Raw genomic sequence first — 24,517 nt, 5'->3', positions numbered from 1 at the left:
TACAGGGACTTACCAGAGCGTGGTCTGGTCAGGCCAGATCCAGGCTGTCATTGTGAGCACAGACAACAGAAAAGCTGTTAGTCAGCTGTACTAGGCTTCGAGAGAATCCCCCTGTGTAGTTCGGCAGCCCCCCGAGTCAATCCCCAGCTATGCCTTTGCTTCTAGGCACTTGGAGGGTTTTTTGTTGTTGTTGTTGTTGTTTGTTTCTTTGTTTGTTTTTCAGGGGAGGGTGGACATTCTCTTCATGAGTATTGTTGTTCTCACGTTAAAAACCTAATTTCAAGTGTCGGTGAGCCTCTGGTGCTCACTGGGAAGAGACAACCCTTACGGGGGTGCTGTTTGCTTGAACTGACCTCCTGGAATAGCAAAGCTTTCCTTGGCTCAGGTGAAACTTGGGCTGTTAGGATGCTTGTTTTCAACCTGGTATGAGAAGCAACATGCTGGTCCAAAGCCTCATCATGCATTTCCTCATCAAGCCCATTGCTCTGGGCTTGCGGAGGCAAGGCCTGATATGGCCTCCTGGGCTCTGCCTGGTGCCATTGTGGAGCCGTACAATGATACTATTCCCCTAGCATCTGGGACAACGTCTGCTGTCTTTCCAAAGAGTGGGAGGGACTCTCCCACACAGGCCCCACCCACTTTCTGTGAAAGAGTTTTGCAGTGTTACCCAGAGTGCTTGAAATCCACCTGCGGCACCCCAGCCCCCCAGCCCCTGCCTAGCAAGTAGCTAGGACCATGGGCACTTATCACCACACCTGACATACACCTCCATTTTCATTGTTCCTGTATAGAATCTGAACCCAGCTGAGACTAGGTGGCTGGTGGCTTTGGATCATGCCTCTGCAGGAACTCTAGATTGGAGGACTCCAGAAAAATCCCAGTGGAGCTGACTGATCCCAGGGGGATCTTAACAGCCCTCAGGGCGGCTTCTGTGGAAATAGGTGCTTATAGAACCACTTTGAATGCTAGAGGAAACGTGAATGTTCTGCAAGGAAGGAAACACGTGACTCGCCCAGGAGCAGTCCCTGCGTGGGTGCATATCGTGAACACTGGTGGCTGACGGAACGAGAACTAGCTACAGAGATGAGGACTATTTGATGGAGGTGGGACGGAGATGAAGTGACGAGAAAGCACTCTTTCTCTGTGGGACACTGAGGGTCCCACAATTTAAGAGGGGACAAAACGGAACCTACCGTGTTGTGACCTGTACTGTGTCCCCACTGTGGTGCAACCCTGCATTGACAGATTTTTGTTGTCCAAGCTAACGGTCTGTGGTATTTAGTTATGGCATCACTAGCTGACTAATGCGCTGTGTTATGTAGAAATGGGCCAGAACAGAGCACAAGAAATAGCTAAAACAGTCGAGAAAGGTTAACCTCCAGAAACTGGGGTTCAGTGTAGGGAGAGCTAGGGTAAGAGCTACATATTTACCTTCTCAAGCTTTTATTGATTTTTTATTTTGCAAAGCATTCATATTTGTATATATGAAATTTAAAATCTAAGTAGTTAAAAACAGGGGGTGGTGTTCGTTTTATTATGACTTAGGTTGTGAGAAATGCAGAGGCAGAATGGTGAAGCCTTCAGTTTCTTTTCCCCACAGCTCTCTTAGGGCTTCACCCTGGGCTCCTTCTGATAACAGAAAGGCTGCCGTGGCTCCAGGCCTTGCAGGCCTATCCACATTATCAATGATGGCTTCTTCTCCAGAAGTTAACCCCCCGCCCCCCCATGTGTCTTTGAACCTCATGATAAATTTTAGTTGAACTGATGGGTTTAAGCCAACCATGACCTACCCTGGGAAACATGTTGGCTGTGAGGGCATGTAGCAAATTAACCTAGAAGAAAAATCATGATTCTCTTGCTGATAAGAAAGGAAGAGGAAATGGTAGGTAGCTTAAAACAGCAAGTCTGCTGTGGATCTGTCCTGGTGAACCTTTTCCCTCTCCTGGCAACTGTGGCTGGTTGGTTAGCTTGCTAGATAGTAGTCTAATTGTGTAACCCATGAGGTAAGGAAGGATACTCATATGAAGAAAATGATTCTGAGGAGTCTTAGGAGGCAGAGTATCCTACAGTATAAGGGATTTGAGAATTTGAGGAATGAAAACCCCAGGGGAGCCCACAGCGGCATCTTGGAAGATGTGTGTACTGTGTAACCTGGACATCTAGATGGTAAAACTCAGGGACTTGTAGATTGTCCCCTGACCCCGCCCCACCCCCAACTCCTTATAGAATATGCCCAGAATGATATCAATTTTATGTCATGTAGAGAGAGAGTCCTCTGGAAGAGATGCCCATTGGTTCGAGAGAGGGCTGCATTGGGCCATCATTTGTCACTGAAACTGTACAGTTCACTGGAAAGATGCATGTACACGGCTTCCTGGGAGTGGCTCTACTATGTGGCAAAGTGCATGCAGAGAGGGGTGCCTGTCAGCAAGCACAGCTGGATCTGAAGGAGGGTTACCCAGGTACAGGGAGGCTCAGTAACGGGTCCTTAGGCCCTGGAGAATCATCCTTCATCTTGGCTGCAATGAACCACCTTGCCAGATCTCCCAACATTCCCCACTCCCTGTGACTGATACCTCCAGCTGGAGGAGCGCTCGGATCAGGCAGGCAGCTATCCAAAACTTCCCCACATCTGCTCCAGGCAGCTGAGCCCCGTGCTTCCCCAGAACAGCTGGCTCAGCGCCCAAACCTGTTTATGCCAGTGAAACTTGCTATTGTAATTATGCAATTTAATTAAATAGTATACAAATCACTTAAATACTGCTGCAAAAGAAAAGAAAAAGTTGCTTCTGTGAAAACTGAATTGAAGCTTTGAAGAGAATGAAAAAAAGCTGGTAGTATATATATATATATATATATATATATATATATATATATATACTTTGAGTTAGGAGGAGGTAAAATAATGAAAGCTTGGGAAACATTTTTTAAAATTCTAGGAGACATTTTACTGACATAGTTTAGTTTAGTTTCTGTTTTTCATGTGACTGGTTCTCATGTACCCCAGGCTGACCTCAAACTTTCTATGTAGCTGAGGATGACTTTGAACTTACAATATTCAGTGTAGCTGGGATTACAGACAGGAGCTACCATGCTCAGTTTCCTGGATGCTAAGGCTACAACCCAAACCCTTGTGCATGCCAGGTAAACACTCTGCCAACTGAACTACACTCCAGCATACACGCAGATTACTTTGCAAGAATATGTCATTCTTCATTCCACTGGAAAATAAAATACTGGAGTTATAAACTGTAGGACTATCATCTGAGTGTCGCTTACATATAAAAGATGACAGGCATGATGCCATCCAGGAGGCAGAGTTCATAAGAGCCATCACCAGCCTGGAGAGCTCTGTTATCCATTACGTGGTATCCTGGTTATTGGTTACATAAGTGTTAAGATGTATCAGGTGATGAACCAGCTGCACCAGTCAGCCCTGGCATCTGCTCCTGGGTGTCATCTTTTACTCCTTTGGATTCAGCCTGAGGTGAATAAACCTGCTTTGAGGGACGCGTACTTAGCTAGCTATGTTCTCTGGGACTGGCTGAAATGGATTCAGGGAGGCAGGAACTGGGAGATGGCTTCAGCCTAGCCCATGTCCTCTGCCTCTCCTAGAGGTTTCTCTGAGCCCAGAAGCCAGCCCTGTTCATCCCTCCCCAGACTGTAGCAGTGGTGGGATGGTAACTTCATTGCTGCCCAGCTCCATCTCTTCTTGGAGCCGAAGCCTGTGCTTCGTCCTCTGCATGCTCATGTCCTCTGCTCCTCCAAGACCTGGTGACCCATGACCTTGACTGTGTTCTTTCTGCTTCTTCAGCTCTACTCAGCAGCTCTCCTTGCACCCACTGGAGCCTTCCACACTCTGTAGTCTGTTTGCTGCCTCAGAAACTCACAGTTTGAGAAGGGAGGGGCATGCATTCCAGAAGTCAGTGACAAATGGTAGTCTTTTCCCTCTTGATCTACTGTAGAGATGGCCACACGTGTGAGAAACCCAGGCTCGTGAGATGGGAAGTGCTCCTGGAGCATCCTGGAGTGTGCAGGCAAGCTCCCTGCAGGAGGCAGCATTAGGGAGAGCCTTCAGAGTATGCTGAGGCAGGCAGTTGCTTCAGCTGGGCCAGTGACAGTGACAGTACTGCTGACCCCTCACATCATCTTCCATGCAGAAGACAGCATGGCTGCTCCAGGCGGAGCCCTGAGAGTGTTCCCAAGCCCAGAGTTGGGTTGCACTGGTAGGGGCTGTGTACATGGTTGGCATAGCTAAGTCACTTTTTACCTGATCCCCTGGGTGGCCATCAACAGTGTCCCCTTGCACTCTGAGAAGTGGTCTGCTGTGTACATATGGGATCCCCTTCTGAAACCGCATTGCATGTTGGGTAGGATCCAGTTCTGAGGAGACAGGAGAAGTGGCACTTCACAGCCGCCTTCTCCCAGCAACACTTCAGCACTTCAGCTGGAGGAACCCCACCCCTCTCTACCCCTGCCTGTGCCCCAAGCTTGTCCTCACTATGATAGATCCTAAAGTGCAGGATTCAGGGAACGTAGCTTTCTCTTCCACCTGAAAGGATGCTTTTGTTCTGTGAGAAAGGACAGTTAGCTGTCACTGGACACCGGGTAGAAATAGAAGTTTCTGGGAAGTGGGTTGAGATGGAGGATTGAATAACAGGACTCAAACCCTGCGAAATAAGACAAAAAATAAAAAGGACAGAGAGAGCTCACCAAAGTCAGGGCTGCTTGCGCGCACATCACTCCAACAGGCCTTGTGCTGTCTGGGCTCAGAGTACCCAGCCCCTCACCCCAGCCTGATGCCTACCTCAACAGCCCCACAGGCCACAGAACCTGGCAGGGTTAGGGTCACCGTCCCACAGCCACGGTCATAGTCAGCATTCCCTGGGTAGCTGGACTTACACACAGAGAACCCACTAAGCTGTTTGAGTAGTCTTCACACCTCACCCCGAAGGACAGACATGGAGAAGGGCTGTTCCAGGAGGCACAAGACTTTGCCACACTTTATTTTGTGTCTTTAAAAGCTCTTTTGCAAACATGAACTGCCATTCAACGTTATAACCCTGACTATTCCTTGTTTGCTTCTGGGGATGAGTGGGGTGTGTGTTCCCAAGGGAGTGAATGGCCTTACCTCTCTCTCAGCAGCTCCAGGCCATATCTGCTGGGACTCGGATTTACCCAACCCCAGAACGAACCTCTCTGAGGCCAGAAAAACATGCCGTGTGTGTGACTGAATGGAAAGCAGGGTGGAGCATGCTGACCACAGATTGTGCCTTTGTTCATTAGACAGGGCGCCCACCCCTTGCCTCCACTCCCACACTCAGGCTCCAGGGTCATCCTAGCTCTGGGCTTAACTGCCCCCTTCTCAGGACTATTTCAAGATTCTAGGCCAAGGCCACTGAGACTGAGACTTCTTAGGAGCCATCATCCCACAAAGCAAGGACAGAGGAGGATTCAGTTGCCTGAGAAGGCTGTGACCAGCCCTTCCCCTCTCCTCCCTTTCCACATACCTCCTTCATTGATTCAGAAGGAACCAAGCTAGCCTGATGCCAGATAGACTAGGTGGGATGGCTTATACCCCAGCTTTCCCTCTGCAGCCAGCTGCTGCACTTACCCAAGGCCCCCATTTACAAACAACTTGAGGGGAAGCCCAGAGGGGGAATATAGGCCTTTCTCCTCACTTTTCCCCCCAACCTCCCAGAATGTCGGCATTGCACAGGCCTGTTAATATCAGTGAACGGGTGCCAGTGCTTTCAAAACGCCACCCACTGGGCTCATGGGCTCGCAGTAGCGTCCTTTTGGTTTGCTGCGCTCAATGGGTGAGCACACAGAAAAGGTCTTGCTGTCCCTAGAACTCGCTGTGCCCTCTGTGTTCATCCCTCCCTCCCCCAGTCCCTAGTAACCACAGACCTTCGGGTCATCTCCATGTGGCTCCCTTTCCCAGAATGCAGCGCAGCTGCCTCCTCGTCACGTTAGCTCCTCTCACTCAGCGCCGGGCAGCTCAGCTCCCTCCTTGTCTTCTCACGGTTGATAGCTCATTTCTCATCAGCAAATACGAGCCTGCCGTCTGGACTGACTACGTATTTATCCGTCTGCGCCCTGAAGGATGTGTTGGTGTCTTTAGTATAAAAAAAGCTGCTTAAACGTTGGCTCAAAGGTCTTCATGCGGACGCACATTTGCAGCTCATGAGGGTGTGATGCCGGGGTGGACTTTGCAAGAGCTATAGGGGTAGCTAACAGAAGCCTCAGGCATAGAGAGGTTAAATCACTTACCCAAGGTCATACAGATGGCCAGTGACAGTTGGCCAGTCTAAACCAGCAGACCTCACAACTTCTAGAACTATAGACCCTGCTACAGGGACCGAATTGAAATTCCTCACCTGCTTCTGTGGCTGTGAGCTTGTGAACAGAACTCTGGTCTGTTATTCAGTGTGTCTGGAGCATTTGTCCTCCCTGAGCTGGGGTACTTTTAGGAGTGGAATGGGGGATTTGCAGGGCTCCAATGAGCATGGATTTTTCTCCTCTTAAAAAAATCCAATAGTGACTCCAAAAACAATACTGATTTTGTGTCACATTCATATTACCTGTGTTCTGCCACTTCCTTAAGGACAGAGCAGATGGCACCAACTATCCTCAAGCCTCCACACAAAACCTGTGTAGAGGCTAAAGGGTGGGGGCCCAGGCACTCATTAGCTGGAGGGTTCTGAGCAAGTGTCTCAGAACTTAGCTCCTTCCCTGTCTGGAAGCCTCCTGAGAGGAGTGTGGCTAGAACCTGCGTTCTGCATCGCTAGCAAGAAGCAGACCTTGGACTTGACAAATGGGCCAAAGCTACCCCACCTGCCTGGCAGATGCATGGGGCCAGACTAAACCACAAAGCACTGTCCACACGTTAGTTAAGGGACATTGTTAACATCAGTGTTAATGTCACAATTCATCTACTTCTAATTTACAATTCATCTCATTGCCACTGAAAGCCACGAGTGTTCCAGAAGTAGGAACCTGCATGTTTGTGACAGACACAGGCTTCCTGCCTTCCCTTGTCTGTCTGCCGAGGCACAGGGAAGCGGTACAATGACCAGGAAACAGCCACGCAAGAACACCACTGTTATCCGCCCAGACTGTCTCCGCCTGGAATGGCAGTCTGGAGCCAGAGCTCTCTGTCCTCTGAACAGCACTTCCATTTAATCTGGCCTGTCTGGGAGAGCCAGGAGCATCTGTCCTGCAGCAGCCAGCCTTGACAGACAGGGCCGCTGGTCACAGAGCCAAGGGCTGGAGAGACAGAGCCTAGACGATGCCCTTTGGCCTGTTTCCAGCCATTCCTGGAGATTCAGGAAAACAAGTCATTAGTATGGAAGACTTTAATGATCAGATGAGAGCCAGGAAAGCCAGGTCATAAGTTTGAAAGCACCAGGGTCAGTGTCCGGGAAGACGGTGGAGTGACTGAAAACCTTGTCTTTGTCCAAGGAGGGCCATGGCTGGCACCTTGTCCTCAGATAGTGGTACCTACTGGGGTGGAGTGCATGACCTTGGAAGTTCCTAACCACCTTCCTCGTTCTCATCTCCAGACATAATTTTATTATCTGTTTGAGTTGGAAGGACCTTCCAGACCATGCCCCATTCATTAGCAGGGAGACAGAGGAAGCTTGTCCAAGCAGCTATTGGGCAACTCCCATGTCTCAGGCTTAGAGTCTCCTCCTCCTGCTCCTTCTCCTCCTCTCTGTCCTCATTATTACTACTACTATTAATATTATTATTTCTTCTTTTTTTTTTCTTGTAATACTCTGTTTTAAGACTTAAAGCACATTCCAAGAAAAAAAAATCTAGGACACTGAAAGAAAATTACCTATGCTGTTCATTCATTCCTTCTCGGAGAAGCCATTAGCTGTAAGGACTCTTCCAAATTAATCAGACTTGTAAATACACAACTGCTGGCACCTCCCAGCAACTGGCAGAAGCTGCTGGTGGGTTTTACCTGAGGTCCCAAGGCCAGGGCTCTGCAGCTCTGCCCTCAGACCTGCTTCATGGCAGGCATTCCCTGAAAAAGAAGCAAAGGAGCCCTGCAGCTCTTAGAATCAGATGTGTGGTCCTCAGGCAGGCACAGGTGCTGTCCTTCCTCCAAGGCTTCCCTGGGAGGGGTACCACTCAGACTAGAATGCAAACAATGCAGTAGCCGGTCAGTGCAGGCCACAGCATTGACAAGGAGCAACACTGGAAGGGGTGCGGAATCCAGAAGGCTCCTGAGGGATGTGGGACTTGATGTGAGCCCAGAAGAGTGGGCTAAGGCACAGGGGCAGGCTAAGGGGAAATGCAGTGGAGTCTGTGTGACAGGAGGGAGCAGGCAGGAGACAGGATGGCGCTGTCCCCAGAGGAAAGCAGATGTTGTAAGCAGCTGTGTAGGAGAACCTTGCCTTTCAGCATGGAGACCCTGTGTTCAACCACATGGCACAGCCCCATGCTTGTTAGCTGCCCTGAGCAGTGTGGCTTTAGTCCTGGAGACAACTACCCTGTTCAAACATGAGAGTGACATGGGCCACTCTGATTTCCAAGATGAGGATGGTCTTGAAGAGCCTAGTGAGCCTTGTACCAGTATTACAAGTAGATTTTTAAAAATGGAATATATGTATCATTTTAACCACTTTTCAGGGTGCAGTTCCATGATATTAAGTTTGTCCTATTGTTGTGTAGTCATTCCCACCACTCACTTCAGAGCTCCTCCCTCTTCCCCATCTGTGCTCTTAAGACATCCCCCTCCCTTCCCAGTTTCTGCCCTGTACTTCCTGTCTCTACAAATTTAGCTACTCTGGATTTCTCAAGTAAAGGGAATTATGAGGAAGTGGTCTTTCTGTGTCTGGCTTCGTTTACTTAACGTGGCCTTAAGGCACAGTATAGATGTATCTGAATTTCAGATATGTATATCTATATGATAGTCCTTCGTATGACTGTGCCCAACATGTTTTATTACTCAGTGACTGTTAGAGACTTGGGTTTACCTGTTGGGAATGAGTCTGTTATGAACAGGGCTGCACAAATATGAGTGTCTTGTGGGGCTTCGGGCATTGAAGGCATCAACCTGACCTGCTGCTGTGACTCCATAAGGGCCTTCAATTTTCATCCTGGAGGACATCAGTTGTGCAGCATTATGAGTCTCCTCCTCTGCTTAACTGGGTTCTTCCCTTCCCTTCTAAAATGTATTTGAGCATGGCATGCTGTAATCTCAGCACTTCCGAGGCAGAGGCAGGATGTGCTCCCATGAGTTTGACGCCAGCCTAGTCAACATGGTGAGTTCCAGACTAAACAGGACTAGAGTGAGACTTTGTTGAGGGAGGAAGGAAGGAAGGAAGGAGGGAGGGAGGGAAGGAAAAAGAAAAGAAAAAAGAAGGAAAGAAAAAGGAAGAATGAGAAAGAAGGAAGGAAGGAAGGAAGAAAAAGAAAGAAAGAAAGAAAGAAGAAAGAAAGAAAGAAAGAAAGAAAGAAAGAAAGAAAGAAAGAAAGAAAGAAAAAGAAGTTCACTGTCAAGCTTCCTTTCCTGTGAAATCTTCCCTCCTCTCTGTTCCCCCAAAATTGAGGTACAAGTCAGCAGAACCAGAGGGCACCCTGTCTTGAGGCATCCTTACCTCCTTGCATTAATTGCCCAAACTTACATTACCACGCATTACAGTGATGACAAGCTCAGGCAGAAGCAGGAGAATTCACAGTTCGGGTTGGCATTGTCATTAACTCAAGTCTTTGGTGTCAGCTCCCTCCCACGGCGAAGCGTCCCTGCGTGGCCTCGCAGTCAACCTCCCCGATGCATTTTCTGGCCTTTGTTGGTTTGTGTCAGCTCTTGAACATTATTTAAATGTAGTTTGGGGTCCATGAATGCAATTACCATTGTGTTATTATTCAGAGACGGATTGTTAAGATGCAGGCAGCTGTACAAGGAGATGCCCTGTGCTGTGAGGTCCAATTTAGGAGGGCCTTCTGAGCCCGCGCGCACCGTTGCTAGGCAACCCCATGCTACAGAAGTGGAGGCCTCGCTGGCTCCGGAGTGGGAAGAAGCCCAGTGCCTTCAGGGAATTGGAGGCAGTGGTCAATCGGAGACTGGCAGGGCGCCGGGAGCGGGAGGAGGCGGCGTGGGCAGAGCCCATAGGCCTGCAGGGGTGGGGGCGCCCACCCAACAGAACATGGTGTTCCCAGGGAGGGGAGGGGAGTGCTGCAGGAAGGAACGTGTGCTGAGAAGGTGTGGGGCCGGAGGCCAGCCAGGAAAGCTTGAAGGATACCCAGAGCAGATGCTAATGCGCTTCTCTCTGCCTGTCCCTCTCTTTGCAGGAAATGAGCAGGTTTGCAGAAAAACTGGTGGCCTGAAATTGAAGCCTAAGGAGTCGGTGCTTGTGAGTATGAATTTTGCTTGTTGAGTTTTGTGGTTTAACAATGCTTCTGGGAAATGGGCAGTTTTCCCTGCCAAGGGCAGGAACTGTGTGACCTGTGTGGAACGGGCTTTGGAGTCTTCTTCTGGAAGGTCCCTCTCCCTGGGCAGGGCTGATCCCAACCGCACAGGGCATTAGATCGAAGGAGGCTGCCCGGAACTCTGCTCTACCCTCTCAATAGAGGATAGCCCTGGGGGCTTTCCAGACAGATCTCCTTGCTGTGGATCTGTGAGCGGGTCTATCCCGGGACGCCGAGAGGCTGCCTGTGCTGCTCTAAGTTTGCGTTAGGTCGTCTCTGTTGAAACAGTTCTCTCACACACTACAGGACAGAGTGCTCAACCCAGAGCCGTGAGGCAACCTACTGTCCTCAGTGCGGGGGGAAGGTGCACAGGAATGGCACCTGGACCTGCTCTGGCTCCCATGGCACGAAAAGAGACACCAGTGGTGAGAGCAGCCAGGGCAGTGCCCTCTGGAGGAGGGCAGACTTGATGTGGGCTGCAGAGGAAGCTGGAGGAGCAGAGCAGAGGCTGGCTGGAAACCCGCTAAGCCCTGTGCGGTGGGCAGCGCAGGCATGGGTCTGGTGGGTGGAGGAGAGGTTGATGAGGCTGGCAAGGTGCTGAGGGCCCAGAATGGCTCCATGAAGGGTGTAGAGGCGAAGAACCAGCATGCAGCAAAGTATCCCTCGCCTGTGTAAATAAAAGTGAAGTCTGCCCAGTTTGTCTGCTGTTCCATCATGTGCAGATAACTGTGTGACATTTTCACCAAACTTGAGGTTGGCCTTGGGACCAACCTCACATGTACATGTGAGATAGATACAGAAAACCCGTATCTGCCAGGGAGACAGGGCAGCAAAAATGGGAGCCAGCCTCCCCCAAGTGTACATGCTAGGGCAGGTCCCCTCCGTTCTACATACAGCACTGAGATGAGGTTTGGATCTTCCCCAGGTCTCAGAACATGGCTCTCAAGTACACAGAGAGCCTTCTGCAGACAGCAGCGACGAAGGGCCACTAGCACCTGTGAAGCTAGAACTGGGGACACACTAAGTTTTCAGTGGACTGTCATCAAGGTCCTGTTTATTCTAGAGAGCCACTGGTGCCCAGGCTGAGGGACAACTGAATTTACGTACTAAACAAATGCAAGCTGGCAGGAGGAGCTGGCTATTTTGAAATACTAATACTAGTAAGTGGTATTCACATAGCATTAGCTGTTTGCACACAGTTGGCAGTCTTGCCTCTTGAGAGCTTCACAAGGTTACCAGGCACCCTGTGGTAGAACTAGAGAAACTGAGGCCCAGACTGACTAAATATCCGCTCAGGGTCACTGACCTGGTATGTGGTGCTTCTAAGAATTCACTCTGACCTTCCGCTGCAGGAGACTGGATCTCTCTCCGATTAAGAAGCAGGCCATGCTGGGGCTGCCTGCAACCCTGTTGGAGAAATTGAGGAATGATGATCACATGGTACTCAGGTCCCACTGTCTGGATTCCCTTCATTCCGGGACCAGTGTGCTGTGTCTCTGGCAGCATAGGCAATATATCAGACAAACAGTCTCTGACAAACAGTCCTGCCCCCAAAGCAGAAGGCCATGTGCGCATCCAACACTGGCTCTGTCAACATGAGAGGGTTGCATGTGCAACTCTCAGTGAAAGACCTGTTGGAGTGTCCTGGGAGCAGAGCCTGAGATGGAACAGGGTGCATGCGACACACTCATAGAAAGCACTCGCCAGGGAGACAGGGCAGCAAGAATGGGAGCAGGCTCCCAGCAAAATGTATATGTTAGGGTGAGTCTCCTCAGTTTGTATACAGCCCTGAGGTGATGTACGGGTTGGAGACAAGGCTTGGGACTTACTTGCATTACTGTTCCTCTGTCACTTTCAGAGTGTTGCTACTTCCATGGCATCACCTGACTCAACAGCCAGGAGTCCAGAGACTGTCCCAGGCAAAAGCCACATGCTATATGCTCAACAGGCGTGTGCTGGTAGGCAAAGAGGGTCTCGGCCTGGCACCCATTGCATTTACTTCCACGCCTTATTAACATCTGTGGTAAAGACAGCCATGTGTCCCAGCCACTTGACCTGGCAGGCATCTTGATTGCGACTGCCTTTGTGTTTTCAAAAGCACAGGTTGGGCATAGTATGAGAGTTCAAATAGTGATAGTTATGTAGCAGCCTCTAATAGTGATGCCTACCTGTCCTGAATATGTGAGCTTTTATTAACTGCATTTTTGTTCTTGATTGGTGATAGTCTCATGGTTCTTAATTAGAAAGTACCAAAAGGTCTCCAGCAAAAAGTCTCCTCCCAATCCCTAGCCCCATGCTTCTATTCTCCTAGAGACACTCAATGATCTGACTGTTGTGTGATGCTTTTCACACCAACAACAGCAAGATTCAGATGCCCAAGTCTGGTCACCCTAAGACCATATTGAGAAGTGCCACGTTTTTGTGACTTGGAGTCAGCAGTTGGGGCTGTTTCAGAAGGGGCTGAGCTGAAATGAGCTTCCCTTTGGCTGTTCCTCAAACAGCCGTCTAGGGATGGCTCAAATGCATACCCATTTTGTAGACATTCTGAACTTAGTAGATTTCCTCTGCCCCCACAAGAAATCTCTCTAATTGTAATAATTGTTTAAAGCAAATCACACAGTTTGAGAACACTGTACTGAAGCTCTTGGAATTTCCAAGCCTTTAAAATTAACGTATTATTTCTCTGAACTCACTGTTTAGTGCAAATCATTGAAGTATTGGCGTGCGAGTTATCTGATGTCATTTGCATCTAGTTTTAATGGCTTCCTGATGTTTGCAGAGTGCACAGAGATGAACTGCATTGTCAGCACCTTGTGACTTCCTTGGATGAGGTGATTTGACTTCAGTTTGGAGGCACAGTTGCTCAGGGATGGAGTGGGCTCCTTTCCTTCCCTGTGAGAGGAAGTACTGAAATGGTATTGAGGCCATCTGTCAGCGAAATGGCCCAGGAGAGCTCTGTCATGTGATGGCCTGTATAAGACCTGTACGGCCCTTTCACAGCGGGGCTAGTTTGTGTATCCTCATTCTGTACCTCACTGCATCTCAGTGCAAACATATCTTCTGAATTAGGTCTTCTGGGTTTAGGCTAATGCTTATGAATATCCAGATAGCACTTACTTTGTCGTCTAGCCTGTATGTTTCTCCCTTGCAATCAAACTTCCTGCTCTCAGTTCAACGCCCCCCCCCCAACATATTACTGAAATTACAAGAAATCCTCTAACTTGAGCGTGGCCTGATCCAGCACCAAAAGGGATTTTGGTGTCACCCCCCCCACACCCCCTTGAAAACTTGAAAAAAAAATCTAATTTCCGTCTGAGAAATTGAATCATTATCTAGATTGAAATAATATCTTTCCTCAACCTGAAACAAGATAAAGGATCAAATTGGTGGAGTTTCCTTATCACTGCAGTTTGCAGGACACAGAATAATGGCCTGTCACTGCCTCTGGCTGGTGGGCGCTGTAATACAGAGCCCAAGGTGGCTCCTGACCTGCTTTGCATGACTACTTTTATCTTTGTCGATGAAAGACAATACTGTTAATGACCAGTGTCATTAAATGGAAAAGGAGAGGTAGGGTGGGGCCCAGAGAAGCCTGAGCAAAGCTCTACTCTGTGGTGGCTGTACCCTTCAGACAGCACTCCTGTGAATGGGCAACTGGGGAAGCCAGCAAATAGGGCGGCCATTCTTAAATCGTTCACAGTGTGTGTGCCAAAGCCTGGTGCCCAATGCTAGGCTTCCAGAGCTGCAGCTGGAATAAGGGGATGACAACTTGAGAAGGTAGATTAGACCCAGCTTAGGCTGTGAAACGGATCAGCTGTGGACAGCAGGCAGACAGACATCCTGGGAGAGGACTGATAGTCTGGCTTCTGGTCTCATCCACCATTGTTACAGGTCAGCTCTGATCTCTTGGGCTTCCGGCTCCTCCTGGTTCAGAGGAGAGTAGCACCGAGCAGGGCAGCAGGAGAAGGAGGCAAGGCAATGTTTAGGCGTAGTCCATCCTCTCATGTTCCCCAAGGCCCTTCCTGCTTCACAAGCGGAAGAAGCCAGTCCTGCTGGTGTCAAAATGTGGAGGAGCAAAGATTCTTTTCTCACACTGCTCAGCCCCATACACTCTAGCATCAACACACCTTCCTTAGCTTCACAGAAGAAGACCAGATTGTCTAGTCTAGTTGGCTACAGGGCCTGGCCTCAGTAGCCTCCTCTACAATACAGATGTGACCAAGGGCCATCGGTGTCTGACCTTATCTGCCAGTACTGTTCTAATGGGCTTACATACTTGATGTGTGCAACTGTGTACTTTACAAGTATTTAGTATCTGCCTCAAATGGCAGAGGCCCAGAAAAGCTCAGTAACTTGTTCCTAGGAGTCACCAAGCGGTGGAGCTGGGATCTGAATAAAGCCGAGTAGTCTGCTTGAAGCCTTTTAAAACTTACACCATTGGCACTAAACAATTTGAAAACACCTGGGCTGTCATCAGAACCTACACCTTAATCCTTATCACAGAGAACCACCATAATGACAGTCATGTGCTTGTGATGCTCCAGGCGGCCACAGAGGTAGATTCTGCCCTGGGTGGGAGGCTGAGTGCCTAACTGTGGGTGCAGGTAGCTTAGACACAGCCCCCAGACTGTGCCTTCTGAGGCTATTCTCAGCCGCGTACCAAGTGGTTTGCCTGCCCACCACTGACCCAACCCCCACCTTCCTGATGGAGACTCCCCTTCCAAGGCCCTTGGGGCTGTGCTACCTGGCTGGGCCTCCTGGGAAAGGACACCACCCGCCAGCCTCACCCTGTGTCCCTTCATGCCCCTGCCTCCCCAGCCAGGTGTAAGTGACAAGAAAGCGCCTATCAGCAGAATCTTGTCTTCGAGAGAAGTGCTGGCCTGTCAGCGAGCACGCCTGATTGCCATGGTAATCACCAGCCGAATGGAATGATTTCATAATACATTTTCATCTGAAACGGGAACAGGTGTGCGGGGTGGGGAATCAACATTGATCAACAGGACCAGTCTTGGGAGATTAATAGGGAAGTCAGGGTTGCTCTGGGAAACAAAGGGAAGAGAGAAGTATGCCGGCTTGTAGTCAGCATTCTTCCAGCCTGACCTCTGACCTTCCCCTGACCCTCACTCTGTTCCTACCACCTGATCTCTGAGCCTTCCAGTTCTTCCTGATGCTCTCTGTCTTCACTGTCCTCACCATGCTCGGCCACCCATCCATCCCGCCTCTCCTGAGGTGCTGGAAAGCTCACCTCCACCAGCCCCCGGCAGCCCCTTGAGAACTCTTGCTCCTCAACTCACTGTAACATCTCCCAACATGCAAGTATCTTTTCTGTGACCCAGGCCACCTAGCATAAGCCCTGCCCAGCCATCCTCATATGAGGGTCCCCCATCAGCCAGAAGCCACTAGTCTCTCCACAGGACCAGCAAAGCACTTCACTGGCCCAGGCGTCACAATTATCCTATCACCCGGTGATGCCAGGACTCTGAGAGCCCAAAGCTGCTCCTCTCCCACTGGACTGGAACTTGTTTGTATTATGTCATCCCTTCCAGAGATGGGCTGCAAAAGAGAGCTAGCATGCTGTCCAGCAGTTCTGACTTTAAACCAAGGTTTTGGGTCTTTATCCCATCTGCTTATTTACAAATCCCTGGGGGCCTTGGATATGGGACCAGTGCAGAGCAAAGTAGAGGCCACCTCACTTGCGAGTCCTGGCACAGTGGGGTGTGCTATTAGTTCCACTGCTGCTTCCTGGATCTGACAGTGTCTCTGTCACAGGGCAGGAGACAGAATGGACCTGATAGAGGCATCACATCACAAAAGGCCTTCTCCTCCACTTTCAAGCAGACAGGGCATCAGAGAAGTTGCCAGGCCCGCTCAAAGGACATGGCAGGCATTAGCTAACATCCTGATTTTAATAGAATGAATAATAAGAAGCCCCAAGTGTCTCTCAGAACCAATTTTGAAGAACGTGCTCAGCCACGTGCCTCTCCACCAACTCCCCTCCCCTTGTCTGGCTCCTAAAGCACTCCCAAGAAAGGGGATAGCCCAGAAGAAACATATTCCTCTACCAACCTTGCTGTCTTTTAATTCCTTTCTCGTATTGCTTCTCAGTAAACAGTCACAAAGGGATGAAATGCAGCTGAAAAGCAACACTCCTCAGAGGGAGGCCTGGGGTGGCAGCTCTGGCATTTGTTGGGTAACACATACCTGCCTTCTAGGTGGCTCCCCTCACCTAGGCTGCTGCACAGACTTCCACACACCCCTGAGGGAAGAGCCGCACATCCACAGGTGTCTGTTTTCATCAGGGCAGCAGGAAACCGGTGGTGTGCTCAGAGTGGGCCCTGTGAGGGAAGCTGAGGTCAGAAGCCAGGGTAAGGTGTACTGCGGGGATTTGTGAAACCCACTGCAGCACCAAGACTGTTAACACGGGGTGCCGTCTCTCCTAAGAGAGAAGAGGTGAGCAGAGAGAGGATACTGCCAGGAGAGGCAGCGAGGGGATGAGGCGGGCCTCCTTCCCCAGGCTGTGGTGCCTGATCCAAAGACACAGCCAGCCTGAAGAAAGGGAGAGAAGACATTAACCATCCCGACCTCTACTTACCTTCCTTCTGGTCTTCACTTCTTTCCTCCTTATTGCTGATGCAACAGGAAGCACATATCTGTGCTCAGCCTTTTGGGGCTAAGTGTCTAGTTGAGGATGGTGACAAGCAGGGTGGAAGGACAAATGGCAAGCAGCCCAGCACACCTGCCCCTAGATGATGGGCCGAGGAAGACACTACACCCAGAGGCCTCATCAAGGTGTGCCTGGCCTGAGAATCAACTCAGAGGCCTCCAGGAGAAGTCCGGGCCCCTGAAGAGAGGCGGGAGAGTAAGAAAACCTACTGGCCAGAGGTCATAGAGCTCACTTCTTTCTGGAAGCAACTTGGGAGTGATGGTACCAGTGCAAAGGGATTTCTTGGGAGAGAAGCAGTAGAGTATGAAAGAATCCAAGCTGGAATGCTTCACCGGTCCTTCCCTGAAGGAGCCCATAGTGAGGGTTAGAATACCCTTGAAGGGGTTCACAGAGTCCAGGGCAGCCTTGAAGCAGGTCAGATCCAAAGAAAAGCATCCTACCAGTAGGAACCCGTGTAGGTCAAGGTCAGAGTACAAGGGCCTGAGTTCCCAAGGCTTGTCGGAGGCCCACAGCCCCACAATGGACCTTTGCCAGGGGGAAGCCAGCCATCAGCCAGACACTTATTTCACTCTTGTTGGATAACTTAGGCATTGTTACAGCATTTCTTGGAGGACTGGGTGTTACCCTTAGATCTTCCATAGTCTCCTGCAAGCTCTAACATTTCTACAGCCTTTCTTTGTTTTTCCTGACATTGACATCTTTGAAGAACATGATGCCCTCATTTTTAATAAGTGAAATCCACCCCATTTAATCTAATGTTTCTTTATGATTAGATCCAGGTTATGTTTGTGGTCAGAATCTTGCGTAGCTCATGTCTTTGGGGGGTGATTGTGTTTGTGTGTTTGTTTTGAGACAGTGTCTTTCCATGTAGCCCAGGCTGGCTTTGAACTCAATCTTCTCATCACTCAATCCTCTTGCCTCTACCTGCTTCCCAGCACAAGCCTTCTTGGTCTTTCTTGGAGCATCACATGTAGAGACATTAGCCTTCTTCCTTGCTGCAGTTCATTTTGATTCCCAGTCTATCTATCGTCTAGTTTCTTCACGTCACAACTCCTGCTTTCTCCTTCCATTAGAATGAGGAAACAGGCTCGGGGAAGTGTCTTAAGGCGATGCAGTTGCTCTGCAGCTTAGACAGCCTCCTGAGACACAACATTCACAGTTCTCATCCCATCCAGTCCTGAACATGACGGCTGCAAAATGATGTCTGACTTCAGCCCTGCCTCCAGATCTGCTGGTCAGCACAGAATTGCTTCTCTTTTTATCAGCTGTGTGCCTCGAGAACCTGTTTTCCTAAGGGTTTGTTTCTCTGTTCTCGATTTTTTTTTTTTTTTTTTTTTTTGGTGTTTACATTGTTTCAGATTTAATGACTGGGGCCTTTCAAGCCACCTCACATGGGATATGGATGCCCCACCATCCTGCCTTGAGCAGACGTTGGGAGCGCAAAGGTCTTTGTACCCACAGTTCTCCAGGGAACCCAGAAATATTAAGCACTCAGAATTGTTCTTTCAAAGAGAAGGGCATATAACCTGTCTTTCCAGAAAGCTGGGAACTGGAGGTGAGCAACAGCCTGGTGGTCTCCATTATCTGTTGGGCCAGGCCATATCAAGCTCCCACAGCCAGAACTGGAGGTATCTGGTAAACTAAATGACCCTTATAGCCAGGGGCTCCCCGAGCTTCCACAGCCTGGACCTGATACCTAATAGTCTAAATGACCCTTACATTATCTGTACAGCCAGAGGCTCCCTCAGATTCCCACAACCAGACCAGAGGTGGCTAACAGCCCAAATGACTCTACATATCTGTGTGAGCCATACCAGGCCAGAGCTGCCCCAGACCCTTAAGCTAGTTCAGGCAGCCTATCTCCAGAACCCATCTTCTTGGAAGAAATGACACGTACCTGCATTGCGTGTTGAGCTAAATGTGCTTGCTGCCTTGTGCACCGGAGATTATATAACACTAGGAAACTTTTTTCCAAATCGTGCTGTTTTAAATATTCCGACAGTGAAACACCTGGCATCAGACTCTCCAGAAGTCTTGATCCAGGCTGATGAAATCAGTCTCAACTGTGTTTTCATTCTCGTCAATTGTGGTTCACTTCTCTGCCTGGACACCTGCAGAGCTCCCCTCAAGCAGACGCTTACCTTCTGGCCTAAAAAAAAAAAAAAAAAAAAAAAAAAGCTCATTGCCCTTTCCCTACCACAGCCCTGGGATCAATTTTCTCTAAGGACTTCTGGTTCCTTGTCTTAGATAATGATATTAGGTGCTGATATCAGAGCATTTAGTGTGCTCAGTGCTGCTGGGTCTTTACTTCTTGGCTTTCTGAAGGAAATGTATGCATGGATATATATACCTGTATATTTACATACCTTTCATACACGCACAAGCATGCATGCATATATGTTCATGCTAAACATGGCCATAGATGCACACACACACACACATACACACACACTCACATACTCACATACTGTGGTGGTTTGAATGAGAAGGCAATGTCCTGCATGAGCTCTGGTGTTTGAGCGATCAGCCTCTAGTTGGTGGCACTGTTTGGGGAGATGGGTGGCACCTTTTGGAAGTTCCTTGCTGGAGGAACTAGGGTCTCGGAGAGTTTGCAGCCTCTTGCTTGCAGTTCACTCCCCCTCTTTGTACTTGGGGCTAAAGTTATGATTTCCTGCTCGGCTTCCCTGGCCATCACGGACTGTCACCCTGGAACCATAGCCAAAATAAACATTCTTCTTTCTGTAAGTTGCTCTTAGTCATAATATTCTTTACCTCAGCAATAGAAAAGTAACTAATTCACATACTTACACACACACACATTCCTCTTCTAGATACCCTGAGCCTACATCCGTGCTCTAATTCCGGTTGTTGCCATGGAGTTAGGTGCTTCCTCCCCACTGCATATTTACGTGTCCTTCTCCAGTGAGATCAGCAACACATCTGCCCAGTCCTTCGCTCCACCTAAATCTCTCTGGGAATTGCTTCTCCAAGACCACAGCAGCCAGCCTTGTCTACTTCAATATGCCCTGTTCAGAAATTACCTGGTTAGCCTTCCCTTTCTTCTCTTTGGCCCTTTAGTGAGGCTATGGTATTCATTTAAAATACAGTTGGGTTTGTTTTTCCTTTCACCTAAAGGCGTTTCCTTTGTGTTCTATTATTACAGATTTAATTTAATTTCTTTTTATTTACTAGGTTTGTGTAATGATTCTGGTCATGGCCCCCTCCATACCTTCTCTTGTCTCCCTCCCACCCCTGTTAACCCCCTCTCAATCCTACCAGTCCTTTTCAAGTCTCCTCTATGACATTTGCTTTGTTTTGTTTTGTTTTTTGTTTTGTCACCCATTTAGTTTAACCAGGTCCATCTGTATGACCAATGGGTTAGAACAATCCATCACAGCCTGTTAAGGTCACCAGTGGGCTCACAACTGAAGGTACTGACTAACCTGCCCCCGAATCTATCAGAAATAAATAAAACTCATTAGTGCAATTAAGCCCCTCTGAGCCCTTTCCAGCCGTGACTGTTGACCAGCATATTCTTGCACAGACCCAAATCACATATGCAGCTGCTGTGGCTAACACGGCTGTGCTCTGTTCGGAAGATGGCATTTTGCGACCTTCTTTTCATCCACTCTGCCATAATGTTTTCTGCATCCTTAGAGGGGATGGTCTTGCTTAGGACTGCGCTCTTGTTTATCGCTTATTCTCTGCGCCTTGTGTGGCCACGCATCTCTGCATTCAGCAACCCTCCCTGGAAAGGGAGGCGGCTCTGATGATGGCTTTGAGTACCATTTGTCCATTTGCGTTTGGCACAGAGTCCTCTCACTTAATTTCTTAGCTATGTAGACATTAGCATCCTTCCGAAGGTTATACCAAGACATATATATGGGGACACATCATTCTTTCCCCCAATGCACACCCAATTTACCCTGGACTTCTGCCTCCTGTGTTTCCATGTCCTTTTTGATACGCATTCATTCAGTAATAGCTCATGGACTGTACTTCATACTAGTTCATAGAGGGCTTCCTCGTCTCACAAATGTGTCCAGGTGCCCCGGCTTATTTGCTGTCCTCTCATGTGTGACAACCTAGGAGGTCTTCATATTGTAGTAAGCAGCCATGCCTGTGTTAGGCCTCTCCTGCTTGGGAATGTATGGTGCGTGGTTTGGTGAGGTGCTGTCAGGCATGACCCCCCTGCCTTGCGGTGCCATCCTGCATTGTCTCCCTCCCCACAGGGCGGTGCCGTCCTGCATCCTCTCCCACCTGCTTCTCTGCAGCAAAAGGGGTCGCCAGTCCTGGAACTTTGACCAATCTCATTAACATGCAATTTTGACTTTCATTTTTCTTATGAATGCAAGTTTGCCATATTTTCATGTGACTAAGGATGATGACTTAACTATCCTTTTGTGTAAATTTTCTGTTTCTATCTTTTGCCCATTTAAAAAAAAATCTTTGCCCAGGTCTTATTTTGCTTTTTATAAACTTATAAATAGTAATACTTTATTATAGGATTTTTTCCAAATAAAATTTGTTTCTTCCCCCACCTTCTTCCCCATCTCTTCCCTCTCTCTTGTATCCTCCCACCCCACCCCACCCCACCCCACCCCACCCCACCCCACCCCACTGGAGCTGTCTTAACATTTTCATGACCCATGTGGCCTTTTGCCCTCCCCAGCCTTTCTCAACACCTCCTGACCACCTCTCAGGGTCCCGTGTCTAGTTTCAGAACCTATGCCCACTCTCACATATAAACGTATAAGGAAAAACATGCGATTTTTATCTTTGTGAGACTGTTTTTACCCATTTTCCACAGGGTTCCTTAGATTTCTAATTAATTTTTTTTAACTTTTAATTTTTAAAAATTAAAATATATTATCTTCTCCCTTCCCATTCCTTTTTCAAATTCCTCTCATGTAACACTGAAATTATTTGCCTCTTTTTCTTTGTTATCTCCTCTCTCTCTCTCTCTTTCTCTCACACACACACACCTACCTACCTAAATATATGAATACAACCTGCTGAGAAATCTGTTATACATGTTAGTATTAAGCCTTTGTGTATGATGTATGTGTCAAATGTTTTCTCCTGGCTTATCATTTTCATTTAGTTTTACTTTTCATGGGGCTTGATGTGAGTGTGTGCATGCATGCAGTCCGTTATTCAGTCTTGCCTTGCCTCTCTCTGTGTTCGTAGCTACAGCAGGGAAACCTTGTCACATGCCCAAGCTAGAGAAGAATCTACCCACATAAAAACACAACTTTCAACAGCTATGTGTTTCACTGAAAAGATAAGCCATAATAATTTTAAGACTAATTCTAAAAGGGGGGGGTTGTGTCTGTCCCCAAGCTGATGGGTGAAAGGCAGATCAGGACAGAGAGAGAAAGTTCAGTTTAGAGACACTGAAGCCAAAACATTTTTGGTTTCAGGAAATGAACAGAGGAAGAGTCGACCCTGCCCTGCAGCCATGGGCACCTGCCCCAAAAAAGCAAGATATGTGGCGTAAACGTAACCCCTAGTGCCATCCATGGCAGGAGCGTTTGGAGGAGGGACGACGTCCTTTGGACTGAAGAGAAACTTAAGGACAGGTCAAAGGCAAGGCAACATTTGAGGAAGTACTCCCTCTGAAGGCCATGCAAAGCTGGGGATGGCAGAGTGGGGGAAGCCCAGCAGGGTGCAATGGGAGAGGAGAGCACGCAACAATGAGACTGCAGAGCGAGCAGCCAGGACATCCGGGACGGCCAAGTCGGGAGTGAGCGAGTACTGTGATATTGGAAAGACGGTGGGAGGCACGTGGACTTGATCCCAAAGGTGGTGGGAAATCACTGCACACCAAAGAAATGAAAGAAAGTATGCCCTGGTGGGAGGGATAAGAATGAAAGCGGCCTCTTCTCTGACCTGATGTCAAAATTAAATAAGATAATTGCTGAAAAATGTTTCAGCTGCCATTAGGCCTGCTTAGAGCACTTCAATAAGTATTTCTTGTATTTTGAGGGACCTACAGATTTCCTTAATCAGGTTTCACGTCTGATGGCGGCTAGACAAGAAAACTAACACGGGCTGGAGAGAGGGCAAATGGCTCAGTGATAGAACTCTTGGCTGGCATTCATGGGATTCTAACAAGCCCGAGATTAACTCGGGGCTAGAAACGTCTTGGGTGAAAGGGGCCTGTTAAGGACTAGAGAAAGTCAGAGCTAGGAGTAACCTGGATGCAACTGCAGGATTTGTGAAGTAGGAGCTAGCACAGGGACTCTCACAGAAAGGCAATGGCCTGCCTTTGCAAAGGCAAAGCCCTGTGAGGGCTTTGTCCACACAGCAGTCTCTCTGACACATCCAGACATCTTGCCTTCCCCCAGCCCCTGGATTTTCACTCTTTCTTTCTCAAGCTCTTGCTAGGCAGCCTTGAAAGGGAGCCTCTCCACACAGGAGAACAAGGAGTAAGCAGAGGAGCCAGGGAGACAGCGAATTCTGGCGCTTTCTGTACCCTAGTCTGTCCCTGAGGGAGGGTTACCCAGGACCCCAGGGCTTCATTGCTCTTCCCCATCCCCAGTGAGGGACCTAGCAAATGGCCTAATGGAGGCCTTTCTCTGTGACCCCATGGGTCATGTCAATCAAGTATGTGAGAAAAATGATAAGTCTCCAGCAGTGTGGCCACTGTGTCCTTTCAAGCTGGCTTATCTGCTCCCCTGGCTCCTGCTGATGGAGGCCAAGAGGTTGCAGAATCTTCCAGAAGCTTAGTGGGAGGAAAGAAGGGCAGGTGGAGACTGTACTCTCACCCCTCTGCCCCCTTCAATTCTTCAGCTCCTGACGAGAATTAAACATCTTGGAGAAGATTTCTCAAACTCCCCCTTCCCTCCCCCAGCCTCATTCTACCCTGCAGCCCATTGCACAAACTGGGGAACTGACTATGTCTATTTCCTGGGTGCTGGAAGGCTCACCCCACCAGCGGTTCTTCACTAGCGTGCTGTCTCAGACTCACTTGCCTGCTTCTGCAGCCTCACCCTGCCCTAGACATGGCTCTGTAGCCTGTCAAACTCCAGCAGAGAATGACCATTTCCCTCTGCATGTCCATATGCCAGCTTTCCTAGCACTCCTAGCCGCAGCTCACTTTGTGTCGAAGGTAGCTGTGACCTGGGACTGCGTTTATTGAACTTTGAACCTCCAGCCTCAAGAGACTACTTTCTTTCTGTACAGGCAGGAATGAGCTTGAACTCTGGCCGGACTCTCGCTGATTGGCCTCAGGGAAGCCATTGGCCCTGCCTGAACCTTCATTTCCTCATTCCCTACAGGGTCCAATGGTATCTGCCTTGCAGGGCCTCTGCACCAGACAAAGCAGTAAGTGCACCTGGCACAGCAGCTGGCTCCAGCTGGTTTGGGCAAGGCTTTGTCTTTCACTCACAGAGGAGTTTCAGGGCAGACCAGAGGAGCAAACTG

The 24,517-nt window shown here is 48.9% G+C and overlaps 1 protein-coding gene across 1 annotated transcript in view; it reads left to right on the top strand.

Annotated features, from left to right (window-relative positions):
- Positions 1-24,517, top strand: part of Zbtb7c (zinc finger and BTB domain containing 7C) — a 317,429-nt gene that overhangs the window by 179,235 nt on the left and 113,677 nt on the right. The window contains exon 3 of the mRNA XM_060377033.1: positions 10,309-10,370. The gene's annotated coding sequence lies outside the window, so the exon portion shown is untranslated. The remainder of the gene's footprint in view (positions 1-10,308; positions 10,371-24,517) is intronic.

Source organism: Meriones unguiculatus, chromosome 2 (assembly GCF_030254825.1).
Source record: "Meriones unguiculatus strain TT.TT164.6M chromosome 2, Bangor_MerUng_6.1, whole genome shotgun sequence".
Taxonomy (NCBI): domain Eukaryota; kingdom Metazoa; phylum Chordata; class Mammalia; order Rodentia; family Muridae; genus Meriones; species Meriones unguiculatus.
Note: the sequence above shows the minus strand (reverse complement) of the source record. Positions and strands in the feature narration are given on the sequence as shown.